This window comes from Pinus tabuliformis, chromosome 2_1, assembly GCF_031772625.1.
Source record: "Pinus tabuliformis cultivar Carrire ecotype Pingquan chromosome 2_1, CPIR1, whole genome shotgun sequence".
Lineage (NCBI taxonomy): Eukaryota > Viridiplantae > Streptophyta > Pinopsida > Pinales > Pinaceae > Pinus > Pinus tabuliformis.
This window is the reverse complement of record NC_142299.1, coordinates 667,342,832-667,357,362: the sequence shown is the minus strand read 5'-3', so window position 1 is coordinate 667,357,362 and position 14,531 is coordinate 667,342,832. Positions and strand designations below refer to the sequence as shown.

The 14,531-nt window shown below is 31.9% G+C and overlaps 1 pseudogene across 1 annotated transcript; it reads left to right on the top strand.

Moving 5' to 3' along the window:
* The first annotated feature begins 1,256 nt into the window (after positions 1 to 1,256).
* Positions 1,257 to 5,325, top strand: LOC149202365 (uncharacterized; annotated as a pseudogene). Its single transcript, XR_016253686.1, has 4 exons — positions 1,257 to 1,324; positions 1,824 to 1,846; positions 1,963 to 2,219; positions 3,690 to 5,325. The product of XR_016253686.1 is annotated as an uncharacterized LOC149202365 (transcript).
* The last annotated feature ends 9,206 nt before the right edge of the window (positions 5,326 to 14,531 follow it).

Here is a 14,531-nt window from a genome sequence, read left to right as displayed (position 1 = left end):
CAACATACCCCATTAGTGAGAAAGGGTAAAATGAGGTGTTGCATATTACTAGGAACAAGGTTATACAGAGCACAGGTGTGGGTCTAGAGCTCAACAACTAGATACCGGGATCTCACCCCGTAGTGAGTTCAAGAAAAAATCACTAAGATAAAATAGGGATTAGTTGATGAAAGACACATTGCCACAAAAATTGAGTTTTAGTAGAGGTAGCATACTAGGTTTTAGATGGAGGCCACAATAGAGATTGCTACAATCAATACATTAACACCATGGACATTTATTAGCACGTAAAATGTTTTCTTGGAAAAGTTGTTGCTGATAGAAATGAGATCATGTCAGACATATTCCTAAGTGTGAATCAGATATAGAGGTACATGATAGTGATGGACTTAAGGCTCGAGCATATAGAGAAGCAATTGGGCATCTCCCTTGATCCTAGCTACTCCCTAGGAAGCAACAACCATCCTAGTTAAAGCCATAGATTATGTGAACTTTAGTTGCTTTTCTTATAAAATTTTAGTTTTTCTAAATTTATGTTCCAAGTTCTATAATTTTGTTGTTCATAAATGGCTCTTAAGACCCAACAATTAAACTGAGTCATTTTCTTATCATGGATTTTCAGAAATTTTATTTTTGAGACTTAAACAATTGAAGTTTTATATCTAATTTGTTTTTTAATAACAAATCATAAAGAAAACTTCTAAAATGATATGCATACACTTCCAATTTGAAGAAAAGAAAAATATTTATTTTATAAAAAAAAAAAAAATTATTCTTAAATATTCCATTATAATTTAAATTATACCAAATATATCACAAAATCAAAATGGAAAATATTACAAAATAACTATTTTCAATAACATTAATCGATGAATAATAATTTTACTGCACACTCATAAAAACACAATGCACATTAATAAATCACCATGCATATGAGGTCAATTAAAAACCATGTATTAAACCATTATCCTCGTTACGCCTATTCTCCTCGACAAAATCTTTTTAACGTGTGGAAAATGTTTAGATTTGTTAAATATGTAGAAAATGTAAATATCTCGAGTCGTTAAATATGTGTTAATAGAACATGGCAATAAATTTCAATTATACAATAATTCAAAAAGGATTTGAAATCATATAAAAGAAGAAAAACAAAACGGTGCTATGGTACTAGGGCCACCACAAGCTTTTCATAATATGAATATGAACAACCCTTCGACAACGGAATCAATTCCATGCTACGGAAGAAAAAAAAAGCAATGGCACGCAACGCTTTGAAATATAAACAACCGTTTGGCAGTGGAATCAATTCCATGATACGGAAAAGGTAAGCTCAGCGAGAGGAAAAGAGGTATCTACGAGACTGGTGTATTATTGAAAACCCAAACTTTCAAGTGGCGTCGATTTGAGCGCTGGCGTCCCCATCGTTTCTTATCTCAGCGAGGATGGATGTTGAAATTGTGGTTTCTACGTGTTTGTTTCTGTGTGGACATCAAGGCTGCAGTCGATCAGATTCAATGGCGCGCCGGGATGAGGATTTTATTGGGTATCCGTTCAGTAGTATAATGTAGAGAGTAGAAATTGGAAAATAAATATTGTAGGATATTTCTCTACCGTAGATTCCGGAGATGTCAGGTATTACATGATAGAAAACCCTAGATACCGCGGAATTTAGGGTCCGAGTTCGGAACTGGTGTATACTTTGATATACCTTTCATCTGAAAGGGAAAGAGGTCACTATGTAGGACTTGGACCAACATTTGCAAGACTTGGAGCTGCCTGCTAAAGTCTTTGATCGCTGTAAGTCTGAGGTTGAGATTAATCAGGGGCTTGGCAGATTTGGTATCAGGTAGAAGCTAGAGGGTCTCTAGTAATCGACTCTGCACAGTCCCAGAGAGAAATGAAAATGAATCTCGACCTTCTGTAGAAGAGTTTCCTTTATCTGACCCCGGATCGAGGTTACAGCGAATGAGGAAAATGAGCGGCCCGAGTTCAATAGCCTGTTTGCCAGAGTTGATAGTTCCAAGGATCCGTTGGCGATGATTTCTATTCTCTCCGCGTAGTCGGTGAACTTATCATTGATCCCATGGAGAACAAAACAGATCAAATAGTAGCCGGGCAGAAGAGACGCAGAGATGAACTGCAGATGACCACACTGGCAACGCATTGCTTCAAGGTGGACGATATTGCTTGCCAGACTTTTTCTGTTTCATCCTCTGAAGGTGAATGAACAATACCCTCAATCTTGTGTCTGCGATTGTGCAGATTTTGGCATATTCTTTGTCAGTTTTGTTCATAGGTAAGTTTGATACAAATCGTAAATGAAATGTGATTCTAAGGGAAAATATTGTGGAAAAATGTGAAATCCATGGAATATGTCTGTTATGTGTTCTAAAGAATGACCGAAAAATTTACCACCGATTAAACAAATTAGGTTTATATAATGAAGTGAGAAAAATGAATATCCAATTAAAGAAACAAAGTAGATTTGTAAAAGTACCAAAAACTAAGCATGTAAAGAGATCTGTCTTCTGTTAATACATTTCTGGAAGAGGGGGGAAATTATTGGACACAATGTAAATTTATGCTTTTGAACATCCATTTGGACTGATTCCACCAGAAGAGTCACGTGTTCTATGACCATAGTAACAAAACAAAAAAAATTACATTTTTTAAGGTAGCAAGTGTCTATCTTATTAATCCTATTTAAATGAGCATATATTATCTCTCAAAGCAACGCTAGGTTTCTATGCAAACATCAATGCTATATTTAAATGGGCATAGGTTACATCTTTTGAGAGGATCAAAACAAAGCTATTTGGCTGTCCATATATTATTGTTAATAAGTACAAACATATTGTGTGCTACCCCAGGGTAGAAGAGGTGTAGGAGCAAATGTAAGCCTATGGTGAAAGAGATGACTGCGTAAATGTGTAACCTGAATCCATTAAAATGAAATAAATTTTATACCTTACCATTTTGATGCCTTCTTTCTCTATACATTTAGAGGGTTCATACATCCAGAGGTTAAAATAGATGTTTCCAGTCTAAACATCTAAGAAATGGGAGAGGGGCAATAATACAGCAGATTTAAATAAATCAATATTCGGTTCCGGTTTCAATAAAGGCATATGCTTTCGGTTCCGGTTTCAATAAAGGCATATGCTTTAGACAGAAAGAATGACAATAACGTTAGGGAAAAAAATGTGAAGATGATAGATGGGTATAACAGGATTCCGAATTTCAATGTACTTGACCTTCTACCGATTCGTAAATCTGTTACCTTTTTCATGCTGGATTCCTTGTCAGGTTTTCTCTCTTCTACAACCTCCTCATGGATGATGGAACCCTTTTCAGGAGACTGTACTTATCTATAGAGCACTCATGACAAACACAAGTTCTTTCATCCACAATCCTGATAACACTAAGTTCATTGATATCGTTCACAGAGATTATTTCTTCAAGACACCCCTGTGTTCGAAAAGGATCCAAAATCTATATCCTTGCGAATTCTTCAAGCATGCGCTGAATTCTCTAAAGTACAATTTTGCAAAATAATGGGGAAACAGAAATGTGGGAATTTGCATAACTTACGACTTTCTAGGATGATTATTGTGCTCTTTGATATGTAGAGATAGATTCTAGAATAAATATATGTTAATGGGTCTCACCGCATTGTTGATGTTATGTAGAAGTACCAAGCATAGCCATGCCACACCAACACCAGCACCAGCAACGTTTTCCTTCACAAGAGGGCATTAGCTGGAAGAGAGATGATGAACTGCCACAGCCACAGAATCCACCAAAAAAGAAACGTTATAGAGGGGTAAGGCAAAGACCGTGGGGAAAATGGGCCGCAGAGATTCGTGATCCTAAGAAGGCAGCTCGAGTATGGCTGGGCACATTTGAGACTGCAGAAGATGCAGCCAGGGCATATGACGACGCTGCTTTAAAGTTTCGAGGGTCAAGGGCCAAGTTGAATTTCCCGGAAAGAATCAATCTCCAGGATGAGGTTCATCTATGTGTGAACATAGCGAAAAACGAAGCACTTACCGACTTAAGTGTTCAAGTTCCACCCGTAACTTCCAGCATATTTCTGCCAACTTACTTTAATAATTTGTCGGCACCGACTGAAACCCGCCGGAGCGGCCGCGTGGAAAGAACGAGTGGCGCCGCCTTTTTTGAACAGCAGAATCCGTCTCAGCAGTTTATCCGAACTGACTCAGCATGCCTATCACATTTGTCAGATGCGCATAACCATGCCCCACTACAGCACAATCCAGGATTCACATGTTTATCGCAATTCTCAAATCCATTTGACCATGCCCAACTAATGCATAATCCAGGGTTCCATACCGAACAGGCCAATTCTCACCCTAGTTTACTGCAGCAGTATTTTTCTAATTTCAGATCTCAGCAGCAACCAGAACCTTATAACCATCATCTGCCTTCTGTCACGTCCATCCAAAACCATCCTGGATTGGATTATAATCGACAAGTGCAGGTTACAAGGAAACCTACTTTAGTTTCATCACCTTACACAAGTGTCAGGCCACCTATGTTCAATAATTATGTACAGCAGCAGCAGCAACAACACATGCTTGATCACCAGCAGCGAGCTCCATCAATTACCACAACAGGGAATGAAGAGTTATATAGCTTGCGCGGAAGAAATATTGATCAGACATCTGGCAACTGGCCGGCTTCTGCTCAATCCCAATACGAATTCTCTGATAATTTAGACTATAGTTCAGTAGTTCGTCATGCACATAATTGGCACTGCCCAGATATTTAACTGAAGAAATCGGTTATAGCCCCATGGGTGCAGCTTGTTGGTCACCGAACCCACTGCTAAGGAGTTAGTGCAGCTTTGCAGGTCACAGTTCAAACCTCTACTTACCCGTGTGCTGTTGCTTGCTTGGGGCGCGGTGATGCACAGCGGAGGCTACACATTCCACCAAAATTTTCTGTTCGTAAAAGTTCCAAATTTTGATGTCTTCAAGTCTGACAAAATCCTTATACACTTTTCAGGTACCAGTTGGACGGTATTTATGTTGAATCGGATGTATAAGCCATAGCTAGAGACAAATCAAATTAATTTTGATAGAATTCCTTAAACGAAGGATAACAATCAGCACAAGGGAATTCTCAATAGTTGATTTTGTCGTTAATGTAGCTACTTCAGTTCTGGTGATCTTGCAAACCATGAAAACGCAGAACAGAAGTTCTATTTTGTTATAATGTTCACATAAAATATGACTTTTTGAGCCACTGGTGTGGTTAAATATTAAAGCCAAGACCGGCTGCTGCTGCCGGTTGTTTTATTCATTTGACTAGCATTATCGATGTGAATTGTCTATAGATTATCTAATGACCCAATTGTTTGCTATTATCAGAAATTTTCAGATCTTCTCATTTTCTTAGGAAGAAATTAAACCAATGCTCTAAACAGGTAAATTGGGTTTTACCCGGATACAAAATTAATTTCGAGGGTCGAAGATCTAGTTGAAAATTAGATTAGAAGATCCAATTTATGAGTTCAGATCATAAAAAATTAGCATCTAATATTTTATTTTTCATAATGCATTGTTTATGTTTGTGTGGAGGTTGGGATTATTATAAATGTTTGTGTGGAGGTTTGGAATTATTATAAGTAGTTACGTTCGCAAAATGTTTATATTTCGATTTTATAAATAAGTATTTGTGATTTTTTATTTTAAAAATTTAGCCAAATCAACTTTGTGCAAGAATTAAATTCTCATCTTGCATCTATTAACATTTATGAAGTGAATTAATAAAAAAATATTACCATGTATACCACTCAACATCCTGTCATTGTATCTCGTAAAAACTGTACTAGTCGCTCATTTATGCCAAAAGTAAAGGACATATATACACTCGAAGAGCAGGCAATATTATATATATAGTTGCTCCTCCAAGGGCAGGCAATATTTTTTCTTTGGAATTCTTGTTTTTACTGTGAGTGTTTGGTTTGTTCGCCGTGGACTAAGAGTTAACTAGAAGGTTTTATTTCTCTCTTTTATGATTCTTCGAGTATATATCGTATTAGAAACCAGAATTTGCAATGTTATTAGATGGAAGATACATTTCATCAATTGAGAAGTGCAATTTAAATTTTTTAGAAATTGTTGTTTGAATATATTTTACAACATATATGTGATTGGAATCCCTAAATCACAAACTCATTATATAGGAGATGCAAGTTTATCCATTCAGAAATACAATTTAAGAGGTTTTGTATATCTGAATCCACAGATAATGAAAATTGCAAATCTTATAATGGATCTTGTGCTTTTGTCATTTTACTTGATTCACTAGAATAACTAAAACATCGTCTGCTATCGCGTCAGTCCTTTCGGCTTACGAACTGGTCAAAAGTATGAGGCATACCGATCAGTTAACGCTAACAGAGAGTGGATGGCATAAAACGGATGGATCCCAAGATTTTGTTGGAAATGTAAAGAGGAGAAACACAGTTTGACATACATAAATCACAGGAGATTTAGCTTTTCTATTGATCATATAAAATTTGATTAGTATAATAAATTCAATGAAAGGTATTTAATTTTTCCAATTAACAGATTACCTAAAACAACTTAACATACAACCACACACTAAATTCAACAATAACTTGACTTGAGTTCACTCTCTAAATTTAACCAACTATTAGGCTAGAGCCATTACAATTTCCAACCATTTGTTTTTTATATACAATAAACCCATGTTCTATAGCCTGTTGAAAATCCCAGTAAGCCTTGCACTAGATTATAGGCTGGCAGACGAAATTCCGTTCTTTCTGATATCAGTGGCAGAGAGGCTCATCACTTTGCCAGTGAGTGAGGACTCGATATCTGATGATTTAGAGCGGCAGATGCAGATTAAGGTTGGATTTCTCTCTATCACCGTTGGTTTTCCCTAGTAAGCAGGTATAGGATGACTGTTTGCTATCATTGCTGCTCTTCCCTGGTAAGCAGTTATGGTATGCCTTCTTGCTACATGAATATGGGAGTAGTAAAGATATATTGTGCACTTGGTGCTGCAGATGTGGGGCAAAGTTTCGAGGCTAAATATATTGTGCACTTGGTGCTGCATATGTGGGTCAGAGTTTGGATCTAAGTGCCGATATCCAAGTTTACCTATGCCGCCTTCTTGTGTGCTGTTCAGTGGCTTTTAAATGTGCATTTGAGAAATATGGATAATTCTAGGATGGTATTTGGTAGAGATTTGGTGGTGCGTTCGTAGGATTCGGAGTTCTTAGTCCATGTGCCTCGTCTCTCGAGTATTTTTTAATGGCAGCGGTGTTTGGAGCTTAGCATGACCTGCTGTCGCTGTTTCGAGCTGAGCATGACGTAATCAAGGTTACCGTGACCTAATCTTAATCTGATCGCAGATTTTAGATTTTAGAATATTTTATAGATATGAGAAAAGTCAGCTCATATCCATTCAATTTTAAAAGATTCCAAAACCTAAGATCACAATTAAAAAAACCTAAAAGCAGGTTAATGATTTCTGTGATACTATGTTCCAAAACCTATAATCACAATTAAAAAAACCTAAAAGCAGGTTAATGATTTTTGTGATATTATGTTTTGTGTGTTAATGATTTTTGTGATATTATGTTTGTGTTTTAATGTAGTAGGAGGATATAAGTAATAAGAAAAAAATCTTATTACTAAGGATACAAGTAATAAGAAAGAAAATGTTATTACCAATTCTAGAAACTGTTAATAATTTTTGTGATAGAATGTTTTGTGCGTTAATGATTTTTGTAATATTATGTTTTGTGTTTTAGTGTAGTAAGAGGATACAAGTAATAAGAAAGAAAATCTTATTACTAATTTTAGTTTTTAGAATTTTGGTATTTGAAATAAATTTGCAAAAATCTTGCTCGTATTTAAAATCGATTTTTAAATATCTGTAATTTTATGAAAAATAGAGATGTGTTTTTATATACATATATCCATAATTGAACAATATGGATGACTCTACAATGGTCTTGGAAGACGGCCTTGAAAATGCAGGTTCGTAATCAGTGTGCCTCTTTGTTATGTGTTCTAGAATTGCTTTTAATAAATATGGATTCGAAGAACATGTATGTGTTTTTATATACATATATCCATAATTGCACAATATAGATGACCCTAGGATGCTCTTGGAAGAGGGGCTTTAGTTTATTGGTTCATCCTCATTCCTGGTAAAACCTTGGTTTCCCTGGAAAAAAATGGCTTATCACGTTTGTAAATACCACTATTATCATGTTCGTGAGCGCCACCATTTTCATGTAGTAAAGGTGTCTAAATCCTAAAATATAGGAAGGAATCAAAATGGAATCATTAAATAGGGTAATTTCATTGAGCATGGCATTTTGGTTCTTAAGGTGGATTTAACATTTGGAACATAGGTTATAATCTTCATATGTTTACAACCCTAAGACATACGTTATTTTGAAGATTATAAGGAAAGATATTAAGTTTCAAGAGGTAAAGCACTTTTTTACAATTTCGTGGATGTGTAAAATGTGTATGGTAAAATGTGTATATGAAATGTTTATTTAATAATAATAATAATAATTTAATAAATGTGAATGTTGAAATTACTATTATAAAATTTAAAATAAGAAAATAAATGTTATTATTTTTTTTAATAATTTAATATTATATATAACATATAATTTTGATATTATATAGAGATATTGTTTTAACATATTTTAAGTTAAAGAATATCATAAACAAATTAATATAGAAATTAAAATAATTTTAGAATTATTTTTATATTTAGTTAGATTTATTTATCATTTTAGAAGAAAATTATTCATGTAGATATACATCTTACATTATAATGACAATCCATTAACACAACATAAATTACATGTATATATTTTTACTTGTTTTAGGCGTGATTCTTTCTATATAAAGTAGTTTGTTCCTATTCTCCACGACTTGTTTAGATCTAGTTGTTTCCTAGATTGGTGTGTGGTTGGGATATTCTCTCAACCAATTGATTGTGTGTCCAAGAGAATTTCCCTATCTTGAGACAACACTTCATGTATCTATGTAATATTATTTTATCAATGTAATAGGGTGTGTGCATTATCAAAGTTTAGCTTGGTATTAGAGCCTGTGAGGGCCTAGGCCTTGGCCCCTTCTAGGTTGAGGGAAATAGAGAGTTTGATGATTATTTTGTTTGTTTTCCCATCGTTTATTGCTGCTAGGAGGCTAGAGAGAGTGTGGAAAAGATGTAGGATCAAGTCGTTGGGCTTGGAGAGTAGTGAAGATCTGTGATGTCACTGTGATGTGTGCACATGAATTTTGTGTGATGACTTGTACATCTATTTTTGTTACTTCGAGTGACGTGCGGCCTGACCTAGCTACGTGTTCATGGAGCTCATGAATTTGAGCTAGCGGGCTGTTTGGTATTGCGGTGTCTGTAGTTGAGGACAAAGTTTAAAAATTTTACTCATGGATTCATAAACATCGATATTGCATTACTGGTTTAAGCATTTTTCCTTAATGTATAAAAGTATGGTCATCACTTGTGCTTATATTGTTATTTGGTATGGGAAAAGGTGAATAATTCTTGGAAGTTTGTGTACATATTGAGATTCGCGACCTCAATATGAAGTCATTTTGTTAGAATTCGCGACTCTAATTGATGACACATAAAGCATGGATATCCAAAACCAGTATGCCAAAGTTAAAAATGAATATGTCAAAGACTCAAAAGTACAAAGCCTATGATGAGAAGATTCAAGTGAGAAAGAAGTGTGCTCTAGCATATGAATGGTGTGGTGAATCCAAAATGAGTGGTGAGCTCTAAAATTTATCTAACTATAATGATATGGATAATAAGACAAGTAAGAGGTAATAATTCCAATGATCCCACTTAATAAGAACCCAAGTCTTCATGGTCTTCAATGTCTTTTCCACACATGTTTCACTAGACAATGAAAATACTACTCATCACGAAAATTAATTCATCTTTTGGTTGGTTTTTTTTTTTTGGTAGAAGTCCATATAAAAGAACAACCATCAACTAAAATACATAGGTACTTACCATTTTATTTATTATCTACTAAGATGACCTTTAAGTACATGACTCATTCAAATTTTTAACAAATTCCTCTTGAATATGAAAACAACCCATTAACAATTCCAAGAGATAACTAGTGCAAGATATGCACAGTCTCTATAAGACGCTCATCTATTAAGACTTGCCTCATTTTGATGCATAAAATAAGGTGTTTTATGAAGAAGTGTCTCATTTTTTTTTGGTAGGTAGAGCACACATAAATGGTTTAAGGTGTTTTATGAAGAAGTGTCTCATTTTTTTTTGGTAGGTAGAGCACACATAAATGGTTTGTGTTGATTGAGGAATAATCCAAAAAAAGGTTCTAAGTCTCAAATAAGGGCTTAAAATCATAATCAAGAGTTTAAGATTGTAATCATTGTTTTGAGCAAAATAGGATCTTAATGAAAGGGTTATGAAATTCTTTTATTAAAGTATCTTAAAACCTTAAATTTAAGGTTTAAATGAGAAGAACTCTTTATTATTTTATTGAATTTTATGGAGCATTAATTTCAAATAAGTGAAATTCCTTTATCTCTTCCATAAAAGAAGGAATGTGGTAGACTTGGTACTTATAGATTTACCATTAAATCTTTTATCCAATATCTTATATTATTTTCTTTTTTAAATCTTATATTATTATTATTATTATTTTAACTTATAAATATTTTTTTTTAAATAATAAAAAGATTAAAAATAAAATACATTAAAAATGGTATAGTTAAAAATGGAAAAAATATATAAACTATTGTTTTTCAAATTATACAATTTTTTTTAGAATATTTATAAAGGTTTACTTTTCAAATTAGTATATTTGGTTTTATAATTTAAGTAAACCAAACAAAAAAATTATGGAAAAATATATATAAAAAGTAAATAAAATATTAATTTTTTTACTTCAATAAATGTTAAAAAATAATTTAATTATTAATTAATAATTTAAAAAATAATTAAAATATTAATTTGTATATTAAAACATCATAAAATATAAATAAAATAAGATTTGTTGTGAGACATACATGCTCCTATAAACTCTATTGCAAATATAGATTGTTAATATAATTTTTATTAAAAAATTATAAACATATTATTAAAAGATTATAAACATATTAAAAGTAAATCAGTTATGAAAAACAAACAAATATTATACTAATATTTAGAAATTTCTTTCAGGTGGTTAAGAAGAAAAAACCTTTTTTTTTCTAGTATCTAAATATTAGCATTATTGAGAACAAACAACTTTTTTTTAGCAAACACTTAATTAGATGTAAAATTAACCTATTAAATAATATTATCTTTTATTTGTGTAAAGAGAATACGTTAAAAAAGAAATAACAGTTTTATATTTTTTTTATTACCATGAGAATTTTATACAAATTTGTTTTTCACGACACATCAAATTCACAAGAGGTGTATGAATTTCAAAAAATTCAAATTAAAAAAAAAAATATTAAGTTTTATTTCTAAATTTAGCTACACAGAAAAATATAGAAGATATCTTCATGGTTTCAATGAATAAATTCTATACATGCCTTAAATCTTATAACATCATTCTGATTCCACAACCAACATATGGTACATTCATATAGGTTGAAATGACACATTAACCTCTCCTACAAATGTTATTATCTACTTATAGGTGAACAACCTCCCCTTCACGGAGCACCAACAATTAATTCAATCTATCTACTTATAGGTGAACAACCTCCCCTTCACGGAGCACCAACAATTAATTCAATAGGTTCCCCTTTAGTGACTCAACTCAAATATGATACGTAAGCATACTCAAACCTAAATAGGTTCCCCTTTAGTGACTCAACTCAAATATGATACGTAAGCATACTCAAACCTTCATGCTGAAATGATATTGAATGTCCAATTGGATTTATGTGCACAATAATAAGTATGTATATTTATATATTTTAGTTAATAAGTATGTATATTTATATATTTTATTTATTTTCGAATCACCTATTTGTTAGGTAAGCTAAAAATTTATTTTGGAGGTACCATAATTCATATTATTTAGTTTTAATTTTAGATTTGCCAATACATCTTTGATTATAAAACATATAAAAAAATTCACGAGATTTGACATAATTTTAATATAAGAGAGTATAGATGCTATTTTTACACACTAAATTGATTTATTCAATAACTAAATTCTACACATAAATATAAAAATATTTAATTCACAATATATATAATATGTTATAGTTTTATCCATTTATTAAAAGTATATCTCAACTACACCTCAACATAAAAATTAAATTAGTTAGAAAGAATCTCTCACTTTTAACTAAATCTAATAGCCTCCAAAAACACATTTTTTTAAAATTTTCATAAGGATTGGATTAGGTTGACCCTAACAAACTTTAACATTCTTGTATGACTCACTTTTGCATCGAAGACACTCATTGGCAAGGTCTATATTTGGTTCATGGTTCATGGTTACTCATTAGCAAACTGTAAAAGTATATAAAGCAAGTATGAATTTATAATTTTAAATTGTAATATAAAGTTATATTTTCATTAAGTATAATGAAGAGTATTTATGGGATGTAATTTTGGTGATTGGGAAAAAGGTTTCTATCAAAATTTAATTTGTATATAAAATATGTTAAATTAATAATAAATATATTTTTATAATGATTTAGAGAGTAAGTTTAATTGTTACATAAAATATATTAACTTATATTAAATATATGGTTATAATGAATTATAATTTAATTATATATTAATTTGAAAAAAAATAAAAAACATATATTTTTTATATAAAATATAAAAATAATTTTTTTTTGAAAAAATATAATAATTTTTTTTTTTTAATATATACTTACACTCTCATGCTGACTAAACTAAAATAAAAAAATGAAGCCATGACATACAAGAGGAGTTTATGTTCATGTTCATGACTTTATTTTTTTCATTTTAGTTTAGTTAATGACTTTATTTTTTTCATTTTAGTTTAGTTAGCATGAGAGTGCAAGTATATAATTTTTTTAAAGAAATATTTGTATATTTTATATAAAAAATATATGTTTTTATTTTTTAAGAATTAATACATAATTAAACTCTAATTCATTATAATCATATATTTATTATGAGTTAATATATTTTAGGTAAAAATTGAACTTACTATTTAAGTCATTACAAAGATATATTTATTATTAGTTTAACATGTTTTATGTACAAATTAAACTTACATGAAAATAATAGAATTTTTTTCCCCAACCACCAAAATTACATCCCATGAATGCTCTTCATCGTACTTATTCAAAGTATGGCTTTATATTACATTTTAAAATTATAAATCCATACTTATTTTATATACTTTCATCGTACTTATTCAAAGTATGGCTTTATATTACATTTTAAAATTATAAATCCATACTTGTTTTATATATTTTTATAATTTGATGATGCTATATGCAATTGTAACCATGAACCAAATATAAACCTTGCTAATGAGTAACCATGAACCAAATATAGGCCTTGCTAATGAGTAACCATGAACCAAATATAGACCTTGCCAATGAGTGTCTTCCATGCAAAAGTGAGTCATACAAGAATGTTAAAGTTTGTTATGGTCAACATAATCCAAGCCCTATCAATACATAATCCAAGCCCTATATATATATATATATATATATTGTGTGTTTTTGGAGGCTATTAGATCTAGTTAAAAGTGAGAGATTCTCTCTCACAAATTTAGTTCTGATGTTTATGTGTGTTTGAGATATACTCTTAATAAATTGATAATATTACAACATACTATGTATATTGTGAATTAAACATTTCTATATTTATATGTATAATTTAGTTATTGAATAAATCAATTTAGTGTGTAGAAATAACATCTATACTCTCTTATATTAACATTATGTCAAATCTAGTGATTTGGTTTATATGTTTAATAATGAAATATGTATTGGCACATCTAAAATTAAAACTAAATAATATGAATTATGGTACATCCAAATCTGGCGTTAAGATGGATCTAGGCTAGTTATATAATATTATATAATATCTATATTTGTATATGTGTCTCTTTCTTATTCCCCTCTCTCTATGTCACCCCCCAAACATACCCTCTCTCTCTCCCTCTCTCTCTATCTTGGCCCCCGCTCACCTCTCTCCCTCACTCTCTCTCCAGTGCTTCCTTGTCACTCCATCTCTCTCCATCTCTCTCCGTATTTCTCCCTCTATATATTTTTTCTTCCTTCTCTCTCTCTCTCACTCCAATTCCATATCTCTCTCCTTCTCTTTCTTGAGTCATCTCTCTCTTCCTTCCTCTCTTTCCCTCTCTCCCACATTCCTCTATCTCTTTCCCCCATCTCTCTCTCTCTCTCTCCCCCTCCAACTCTGTCACTATCTCCCTTCGTCTCCCCTTATCTCTCCCCCTTCCATCTCAGTGTCTCCCTCTCTCTCTCTCTCTTACCCTTCTC